The sequence below is a fragment of the Magallana gigas genome, chromosome 10, assembly GCF_963853765.1.
Source record: "Magallana gigas chromosome 10, xbMagGiga1.1, whole genome shotgun sequence".
NCBI lineage: Eukaryota > Metazoa > Mollusca > Bivalvia > Ostreida > Ostreidae > Magallana > Magallana gigas.
In genome coordinates, this window is record NC_088862.1 from 22,127,846 (window position 1) to 22,139,613 (window position 11,768).

Here is an 11,768-nt window from a genome sequence, read left to right on the forward strand (position 1 = left end):
ACTAACCGACATGGCTTTTTAGATTGAAAATCAAAGACTGGTGAAGTATATAACATAAAAAGAGGTTAAACTTTATACAATTCTTGAGCATTAATCATATTCACAAAAATCTCGTTCAACCGTGAAATCTTTAATTAATCTTCATAAATTTTTCTTCTGTAACACTGTAGAATAACAAGACTAGTATTTTGGGGGCAAATTTGTTGCATACTGAAATTTTACAGGCTCGTGGGCCGGGGACATTATTTCGTTGATTTTTTAATTACAATTATACAAAAGGAAAATATTACTTTATAACCCTATAAATATGGATTAATTTTTGGAGGATGTTAAAACGTGGTTGGGAGGTACCCACGAATTCCAAGAAATTGACACCACGAAATCATGATTTCACAGTATGGCTTATTACTGTGGAATCATTAAAGTTCGTGGGGGCCCATTTTCGTGGATTACTTAAATTTCACAGGTTCGTGAGGATGTAATTTCGTGCATTCTCGTATACCTACAAAAGGAAATATGACTTTATTGCCTTAATTTATTAATTCATGGAGGATGTGAATTAGTGAATAAGAGGTATCCACGAATTCCACGAAAATTGAGCCACCACGAATTCTAATGATTCCACAGTAATCAGTGCAATGTTTCTCTGAGAACACCTACATGTAGGTCTTTGAAAGTAGTCTGTGTTATTACTTTTTACTGCCTTTTGAAGTAAATCTACTTCAAATGTTTTGCACTTAATGTTAAAGTTCTGGCAGACGGTAGGACCAATAAGGACGAAACGAGTCGCCGATCTTGGGGCTTACAGAAAACATCAGGACTTCTGTTTCCAGGTACCTGACAACCTTACACTAATACCTGACTATTTCCGGTATCTTTCTGGTCCATATCCATTGATTCTACCGACAATAATGTATATAAACACATCATTCATCGTCACGACCATTAACACCTTATTGATGAAAGGATGCGTTTATTTATCGCGTGCTTCTGTTAATACAGTACTGTAAAGGAACGCGTTATCGAGCTCAGTAAATCAAGGTAGCATAGGGACGTTTTCGGATAAAGTACCCGTCAATATTTTTGAAAAATTGAGAGATGCATTTCTTGATGGCTAATGAGTGTTGTTGATATATATCAAAATGATTTTAAATGATTATCACTCGTTAAAGGGATGTTTCTTGTTGAAAATGATATGCAATATGTAGGCTTCTAAAGTTAAAATGTATTATCATAATGCCCTAATCCCCTTTTTATGTATGAATTATTTCTGCCTTATAATTGTATGTCTGTGTATCTGTATGATTCCGGTGACATAACATTTGATATGTGTATTGTGCAATTGGTATTTAAATATTGCTGTAATGAGTATTGTTTGTTTACTTTTGCGGCCATTTTGCTTATTCATCAAATTTAACATCGCACAGTTCCGTATTTTTTTTTGGATACCGTACTACCTTTTGGCGGAGAAATTAAATTTTCTTGTTTATGTCGATAAAAAAATATTTCTGAACAGAAGACGATTTTTTGCGAAATGTAGATTGTTCGGTTCCACATAAATTAATCTAGATGACACTTAAAAAATCCTCGAAGTTCAACCATTTTGTTGTGGAAATAAAACATACCATGATAATGACTACATGTCGGAGAAATTACACAATGATGAGGAAGGGCGTGCATCTAAAATCCCCATCTCTAGAGATATTTTAAAGTTTATAAAGCATGTCAATTGATCCCCACCATCTCTATAGTCTGACCCGAGCTATTTCTTCCATTGCTTTTTGATGATTTTTAATAAAAATGCAGATACATGTGAAAGAAATACAGTTGAAATCGATAAAAGGGTAAAAATATCCAAGATATCTTCATTGACAGATTATCTTTTTTTCACTCATAAAAGTTCACAGGAATTAAAATAAATTTTTTTCGGAGTGAGATTTATTATGGGAAATGTCTACATCTTTTTCAACAATCGAACTCCTTGCACAATTCTTCAAGCCTTTCATCCGGGCTACACATATTTCATGGCTTGATGCAATGCGAAATACCCTTAGACTTTCAACTTTGGGTTGTGTATTGAGGCCTGAAGCGGTAGAGGGGACTTTAATGATAGATAATCTAGAATTTTTCATATTAATACATGAATGTTGTTTGAGCACAAAGGTATTTATGATTATCGTCATATTAAGCGAAAAGTGATGGAAGCAAAAACTCGTGACAGAGAGTAGTAACAGTTACTGTTAGATTCATTACATTCATAACACGTCTAAAAATCTTCATCTTCTCTGGCAGCAATGTAAATTATTAAACAAGAGCTATTTGGCCTTATGGTTTGTCATATTCACTGCACTGTAAAACCACGGTTTTCACTTCTATTTGTGTAAACTTATCTGTATTAATAAGGAATGCTGCAGCTTTTCCTGCATGGGAGGAACCCAAGAAAATTAATAAACTTAGTATTTCTGGTATAGAAGTGCATTTGTCAAAATATTACTCACTTTCAAAATGTAGTTTTAAAGAAGGGCAATGATCCCATTTGATATCTTTCTTTCCTAAACATATCATATGTATTTACGTAACTTACTTGAAGTAGATTTGTATTTTTAAAATGAATTTGAGATGAAATAAAGTATATGCAATAAGATCAGCTTTTTCGTAAGCAAATCATAATATCATTCATAAGACCATAATCCTTTTGGTGCATATCTAATAACAGATTTCATAATTTAAATCCGTATTTGATTGTCATTGTAGTATTAGTTTGAAAAGTATTATGCTAACAAATATAAAAAATATATAAATTTATTTATTATTTTATAAATCAACTACTTAGATTTACGCAAACCATTTTGAAAATAGAATTGGTAAAACTGAAGAAACCAACAATTTGCTTTCTTGTAATACCTCCTCGAAAGTGCGTTAAAATAATCGATATGTACACAGTTTAAAAACACTATAATTTTAGTATGTTTTATCTTTATACATGCGACTAACGGGTGATTTCGCTCTTTGCAAAAAAAAAAAGATCCAATGTTTTGGAAAAGAATAGCATAATTTACAATATTAGAGACAGCCGGTTGCACATTAAAAAAATACTGAATGATATGCAATATGGACATAGCTGCTTTGCAAATCTATACTCTGTCCCAAAAACTTTTAAATCACATTTTGTTTAATTACTCGATAATCCTAAATACTTCGCGGTTCAAACGATGTTCATTTAAAAGTATAAAAAATTTCAAAGAATTTTCTTTTCAAAAGCTCTTTTTAGCTCATCAGGTTTAAATACACGGGCTTAAACTACAGGAGTCTACGGGGTTTTTGCACTGAACAGTACCCGGACGATAACGTTAAGAGAATGTGCGAGGTATTCCTCGTGACTTCCGATTGGAGAAATGATGCCAACATTTTCAGGTTATAAATCTTCGTAAGGAATCTGTTTATGTTCCTGTGATTTTAATACCCCCGCTCTGAAGGAGAGGGGGTATACTGTTTTACCCTTGTGTGTCTGTCTGTCTGTCCGTCTGTCTGTCCGTCCGTAACAAAAATTTCTGTCGCATTTATCTCAGCAACTATTTATCGCAGATGCTTGAAATTTTAACACAGTGTTTGTTAAGGCATGTCATATCGTGGGATATATTTTTGTACCAATCGGACGTCAACTTCCTGTTAAATGACGACTTTGCTTATTTTTTAACCAAAATTTTCAACAAATTTTCGTCAAGGATTTCTCAGCAACTATTTATCGCAGATGCTTGAAATTTTAACACACTATTTGTTAAGGCATGCCATATCGTGGGATATATTTTTGTACCAATCAGACGTCAACTTCTTGTTAAATGACGACTTTGTTTATTTTTAGCAAAAATTTTCAAACAAATTTTTGTCAAAGAATTCTCAGCAACTGTTTATCGCAGATGCTTGAAATTTTTACACAGTATTCGTATAGGCATGCCATATCGTGGGATATATTTTTGTACCAATCAGACGTCAACTTCCTGTTAAATGACGACTTTGTTTATTTTTAGCCAAAATTTTCAAACAAATTTTCGTCAAAGATTTTTCAGCAGCTATTTATCGCAGATGCTTGAAATTTTTTACAAAGTGTTTGTTAAGGCATGCCATATTGTGGGATATATTTTTGTACCATTCGGACGTCAACTTCCTGTTAAATAAGTACTTTGTTTATTTTAGCCAAAATTTTCAAACAAATTTTCGTCAAAGATTTCTCAGCAGCTATTTATCGCAGATGCTTGAAATTTTTACACAATATTTTTAGGCATGCCATATCGTGGGATATAATTTTGTACCATTGGGACGTCAACTTCCTGTTAAATGAGTTCTTTGTTAATTTTAGCCAAAATTTTCAAACAAATTTTCGTCAAAGATTTCTCAGCAGCTATTTATCGCAGATGCTTGAAATTTTAACACACTATTTGTTAAGGCATGCCATATTGTGGGATATATTTCTGTACCAATCAGATGCCAGCTTTCTGTTAAATGTAGATTTTGCTTATTTTGCGTATTCACATCAGAGCGGGGGTATCACTAGTGAGCATTAGCTCACAGATATCTTGTTTTTCGAGTAAAAAATTAAAAAAGTTTCAATGAAGATATCATTACATCGATTTATTTGCTTTTTTCACATTTGCATATTTTTATGAAAAAAAAAACAATCAATGTGCTTCATAAATATCTTGAGACAGACTATAACAAAAGACAAAATCATGTAGATTTACTACGTCAAACAATCACCACACGAGACCGAATTGGAAAAAAAACCTTTGAAATGATAACCTCCGATAATGCGTTCATCCAGTTGAAAAGAAAATTAGCAATAGATCGACATAATTTGCGAGTCTTCCAAGAAAGCCGCCAGTAGCTCCTAAACGACGGTCATTAACATTGACGTCTGAATGATCTGATGAAGACCCACCGATGTCGCAAGAATCCTTACAAATGCAGAAAACGCCCATAGAGAAGCAAAGGCAGGAACATCGAAAGATGAGGGTATGTTTGGATGTTCATCGTTGCAACGCAATTTCTAACTTCTACGAAGTAAGGTTTCATGATTTAAGGTTTTCTAAAAATGATTTGCCATTTGGCAACATATTAGGTTGCACTTAATGATTTGTGGTGTGAAACGACCTTTCCAGTTCCAAAGTAATGCTGTGACTAAATTTTAAATTAGTGTTTTCTGTAGCCCAGATTTCATGTAGCACGAAGGTGTCGCAAAAGCATTACATGTCCAGATCCCCTATCCCCTACCACAAACCCTTAATTCAATCGCAACTTCTCGAGTCGTTCCAGTCCAATATAGTCCAATTCATTTCATGAATGATTATTTTAATACTAAATTGTACAATTGCTGAAAAATATGCAAGTATAAGTACAATGTATTAAAGGGGAATGGTCACGATTTTGGTCAAAAATTATTTTTCCGATTTTAATATTTACAATGTGCCAGAAAGGCATTTTGAATAGGCAACCGAAATTTGAGTGTCATATGTTGAGTTATAAGCAAGTTATAGAGCTTGAAATTCTTCGCTATGTAAACAAAGCGTTTGTTTACATTTTGAACGTTGAAGTAAAAATTTCAGTTATAAACCTAAAACGAATAAGTTAAACGTTAGGAACTGTTCATCTATGCTTAAAATAAATAACAAGATAGACAAATAATCTGGAAAAAGATTTTTACTGGTATATTAAACCTATGTAAACAAAAAACAGGGCACGAGCCTTGTTTACATGTTAAAGAATTGTGAGCCCTGTATCTTGCTTAAAACACAACGAATGACTTAAAAATTTAATTTGATCATTAGAAATGCATTTCTAAACCATTGTAAATAATAAAAACATAAAAATAAAATTTGACCAAAATCGTGACCATGCCCCTTTAAGGAATCATTCTTTGAATATTATGAGGTTTGGTTGATCACTTCCGACTGTATTCGATCAACTTATAATACCCAAAGAATGATTCTGTATTCATTAAAGTTGATAATATACCCTATGTCAAGCCGATACTTATGTTAGCAAGCATTCTAAAAGTACTGAATAAGCAATACACGCCCCCTACCGGTTTGTATTATTCTATGAAAGCTTCGAAGCATACAACTATTTCAAAACTATTATAAACGAGATGTTGTGCTTTAATCAGAGATAAAAGAACAGGGGAAATTCAAACTACATAGTTGGTATAGAAATTAAATAAAAAATTGGTAAAATAATACTCTTTATTTATCTCCTGTAATTTTGCAAAGTCCATTATATAAGTATTTGATGGTAAAAATTTGTGAAAACAATGCATTGTTATGCAGAATATCATTTCTCACCGTCTTCTGTATCCTGAATCAACAGACCAACCCGATAACAAACCCGATTGTAACAAGAGGCCCAGGGGCCACATTGCTCACCTGAGCAACAATTGCCTTAACTGCAATCAAATTAGATTACAGTATCAATATCAAAATATCTTGACAACTAAGTACAGTAGATCTTGCTAAAAAAAAATAGAAAATCTGCCACTTTTTATCCACATCTTTTTTTTTTTTGGTAAATGCCAAGCCCCTTTTGTTGTTGTACCTCTAGGAAGATTTTTCTCAAATCCTATATACCCCCCCCCCCCCATTTTGTGGCCCGACTTTTATCTAGGGAATCGTGGTTTCATCAAACTTAAATCTGAATAACCTGAGCTTTCACACAAAGTACTGGGTTTTGGACTGAAAACTTTCCAAGAATATTTTTAAAGATTTTTTCTTTATTATATATTCCTATGTAAAAATTAAACCCGCCATCGCGGCCCCACTCTACCCCCAGGGACTGTGATTTTGCAAACTTAAATTTACACCACCCGAGGATTCCTCTACACAAGTTTAAGCTTTTCTGGCCAAATAGTTTTTAAAAAGAAGATTTTTAAAAGATTTTCTCTAAATATTCCTATTTAAAAATTCATCCCTCATTGTGGCCCCACCGTACCCCAGAACTATGATTTAATCAAACTTGATTCTATATGATCTGGGGATGCTTCGACTCAAATTTCGGCTTTCCTGGCCTAATAGTTTTTGAGAAAAAGAGTTTCAAAGATTTTCTCTATATATTCTTAAAACTTGATCCCCCAATTGTGGCCCCACCCTACCCCCGGGGACCATGATTTGAATAAACCTGAATCTACACTACCTACGGATGCTTCCATTTTTATTTGAGCTTTTCTCGCCTGATAGTTTTTGAGAAGAAGATTTTTAAAGATTTTCTCTACATTTTCCTATGTAAAACTTGATTCCACTATTGTGGCCCCACCCTACCCCTGGGGACCAGGATAAGGATGCCTTCAGGCAAGTTTAAGCTTTCCTGGTCGAATAGTTTTTTGAGAAGAAGATTTTTGAAAAATACCAACAAATTTTCAATAATTCTTCACTACCTCCCCTTTAAAGAGGGCGTGGCCCTTCATTTGAACAAACTTGAATCCCCTTCACCCAGTGATGCTTTGTTCCAAATTTTGGCGAAATCTGCCCAGTGGTTCCGGAGAAGAAGAAGAAAATGTTAAAAGTTTACAACGACAACGCCAACGACGACAGACAACGGACAAATTTTGATCAGAAAAGCTTTCAGCTCAGGTGAGCTAATAATAATACAAAAAACCCTGTCGATTAAATTTACAACACCATGCTTGACACTATTTTACAGAACTTATTTGTTTGTTAGAAACAATTGAAAGGAATGGTACAAGTAATGCACGATATTATTACTGACACCATACTTTCCTCGTTTATTCAAATGAATACACACCGAACCCGATAACGAACCCGAACATTAAACAAGAGGCCCAGGGGCCACATCACTCAACTGAGCAACAATTGCCATAATTCTGATCAAATTAGCATTACAGTATCAAAATATCTTGACAACTAAGTTCAGTAGATCTTGCTAAAAAAAAAATCTGAAAATCTGCCAATTTTTATCCACCTCTTTTTTTGGGTAAATACCAAGCCCCTTTTGTTGTAACTATAGAAGATTTTTCTCTATTCCTATATACCCCCCCCCCCCCCCATTTCGAGGCCCCACTTTTCTCTAGGGAATCATGGTTTCATCAAACTTAAATCTGCATAACCTGTGCTTTCACACTACGTTCTTAGTTTTGAACCAAAAACTTTCCCAAAATATTCTTAAAGATTTTCTCTATATATTCCTATGTAAAAATTCAAACCGCCATCACGGCTCCGCCCTATCACTAGGGACTGTGATTTTGCAAACTTGAATTTACACTACCCGAAGATGCCTCTACACAAGTTTAAGCTTTTCTGGCCAAATAATCTTTAAAAAGAAGATTTTTAAAGATTTTCTCTATATATTCCTATGTAAAAATTCATCCCCTATTGTGGCCTCACCATACCCCTGGACTATTATTTAAACAAACTTGAATCTATACGATCTGGGGATGCTTCCCCTAAAATTTGGGCTTTCCTGGCCTAATAGTTTTGAGAAGATTTTTTAAGATTTTCTATATATATAAAAATTTATCCCCCATTGTGGCCCCACCCTACCCCCAGGGACCATGTTTTGAACAAACTTGAATCTACATTATCTGAGGATGGTTTCACGCCAATTTGAGCTTTCTTGGCCAAATAGTTTTTAAAAGAATTTTTTATAAAGATTTTCCCTATATATTCCTGTATAAAAATTTATCCCCTAATTGTGGCCCCACCCTACCCCCGGGGACCATGATTTCAACAAACTTGAATCCACACTACCTGAAGATGCTTCCATTTTAATTTGAGCTTTTCTGGCCTAATAGTTTTTGAGAAGAAGATTTTTAAAGATTTTCTCTATATATTCCTATGTAAAAATTGATCCCCCTATTGTGGCCCCACCCTACACACAGGGACCACGATTTGAACAAATTTGAATCTACACTACCTGAGGATGCTTTAATTTTTAATTGAGCTTTCCTGGCCTAATAGTTTTTGAGAAGAAGATTTTTAAAGATTTTCTCTATATATTCCTATGTAAAACTTGATCCCCCTATTGTGGCCCCACACTACCCACAGGGACCATGATTTGAACAAACTTGAATCTACACTACCTGAGGATGCTTCCATTTTAAATTGAGTTTTCCTGGCCTAAAAGTTTTTGAGAAGAAGATTTTCAAAGATTTTCTCTATATATTCCTATGTAAAACTTTATATCCCTATTGTGGCCCCACCTTACCAGCAGAGACTATGATTTGAACAAACTTGAATCTACACTACCTGAGGATGCCTCTACACAAATTTAAGCTTTTCATGCTGAATAGTTTTTGAGAAGAAGATTTTTGAAAAATACCATCAAATTTTCAATAATTCTCAATTATCTCACCTTTAAAGAGGGCGTGGCCCTTCATTTGAACAAACTTGAATCCCTTTTACCTAGTGGTACTTTGTGCCAAATTTGGTTGAAATCTGCTTAGTGGTTCTTGAGGAGAAGTTGAAAATGTGAAAAGTTTACAATGACGACGACAACGACAGACAACGGACAAATTTTGATCAGAAAAGCTCGCTTGAGCCTTTGGAATATAAAAAATTCATTTTCTCGAAAATATGTCAAACCAGACGCTACAAAAGTGTAAACTTGATCTGTAGTTTGACATTTTGAAGCTGTTCAGCAATTTTCATATTATTCCTCAAACACATAAAGAAAAAAAATGTGGAAAACTTAAGTGGGACAGACAGACGGACTGACGGCTGCAGGGGAAAGCTATAGTCCCCTCCGGTGAAACCGGTAGGGGACAAATAAGAAGCTACTCCATTTTGTAAACTAACATCCGCTCTGCCGGAAAGTCTGAGAAGTTGCGAGTGCCCTAAATTTTGATCTAATGGACTTTAATTGTGCTAATAGTGTCAAGAGAAAATTCGATAAAAGATTGTTTTTTAAGGACATGATAGTTATAAAATAGAGTCGTTTAAATTAGTTTCTTCACATTAAAAATGATTTGGTCCTTTTGGCTAAATGGACGCATCAGCGTAGCACTGAATAATAAGACAGGTTTTCAAAAATCAAAAACTTTAAAACCCGTGGATAACAAGTCGAAAATGTAATCGAACAGATAAATCTGCACGATGAAATTCTGTCTTTTCTTAACATGAAGTTTGATATCAATTCACCAAACCGTAAGAAAAAAAATCTGCTACTAGAAAAGGCGACAGAATGGCTAACAAACCGCGATAAAGATTAACGCTTTACTGGTACGGGACAGATAAACATTAGTTTTTTCAAAAACTTAAAACGTACAATTAATACAACTAGTGTTATGCATTTTCATACATTGTTTGATAATCGGATAATTCATTGATTTTAAAACAATTAACACGAACACTATTTATATACCTCAACACGTACAGAGTAACGAATAATAATGTTGGAATTAAGAATAATGTAAACAAACAACCTGTTTGAACAAGCCTATTATTAAGGTCTTCCGTTTCCAACGGAAGACCTTATTGTTATTGCTTTGTTTCTTCTTCCCTATTATTAAGGTCTTCCGTTTTCCAACGGAGGACCTTATTGTTTTCGTTCGGTTTCTTTTTCCCTATTATTATTTTTTTTCGTACAAAATTTGTGCAGGCGATTTCTCGGAAATGGCTGAACCGATTTTCGTGAAACTTTCAGATCTAATAGATATTAATCCGAACTTAATATACATTTTTTTATTTTGATGACGTCATTTCCGTTCTTGAGAAAATGACGTTTTAGCGATTTTCAGAGGGTCGGCTTGTCCAGGGATCTTCTCCTAAACGTTAAAAGATATTGAGTTCAAACTTTCAGGGATTGTAGACAAGAGATTGTAGATGTGCAATTTGGCTTTCATATTTGTCATGCTCAAAAGGCGTTACTGGTCCCGAAAATTGATACTAAAAAAACTAACTCTAATTTTTCATGGTTTTTTTAGTTTATCTCTTTTCTGAAAAATATTTTGTTAACACATGTAATACAAAAAAAGTTTATATTTACAAGACCTTTCTCTATGATAAGGGGACCAAAGGGCTCTAAAGTCTTTCATCTGTTCCCCTTTACTGAGGGATATTTTGTGAACGGTTATAGAAGTAAATATGTTTCTCTTAAAGTTATGTATTCAAGCAATGTAATTATTTTATCATGTGTTACGTAATTAGGGGTTTTTAGGGGCCAAAATTCCAGAATTTTGATCACCAATATCTCAGAAAGGAAAAATATTTTGAAATGCAGTATAGAAGAAAAGATGCTCAGAATGATGTATAAGATCATGCATATGCAATTTTCAAAATTTCGTTAAACGGCCCCTATAAGGAGTTAGGGGATCGGCCCCTAAAATTTTCTTTCCTGTATATCTCAAGAACGATCACGAATTTCTAAACAGTTGTTGAACAAAATAGTTTGTGATTTAAATGAAGTTTTATTTGATATCAAGAAAAAGGGGATGGCCCCTAAAATTAGGGGACCAAAGGGCTCTAAAGTCTTTCATCTGTTGCCCTTTACTGGGGGATATTTTGTGAACGGCTATTGAAGCAAATATGTTTATCTTACAGTTATGTATCCAAGCAATGTAATTATTTTATCATGTGTTACATAATAAGGGGTTTTTAGGGGCCAAAATTCCAGAATTTTGATCATCAATATCTCAGAAAGAAAAAATATTTTGAAATGCAGTATAGAAGAATAGATGCTCAGAATGATGTATTGAATCATGTGCAATTTTCAAAATTTCGTTAATCGGTCCCTATAAGGAGTTATGGGATCAGCCCCTAAAATGTTCC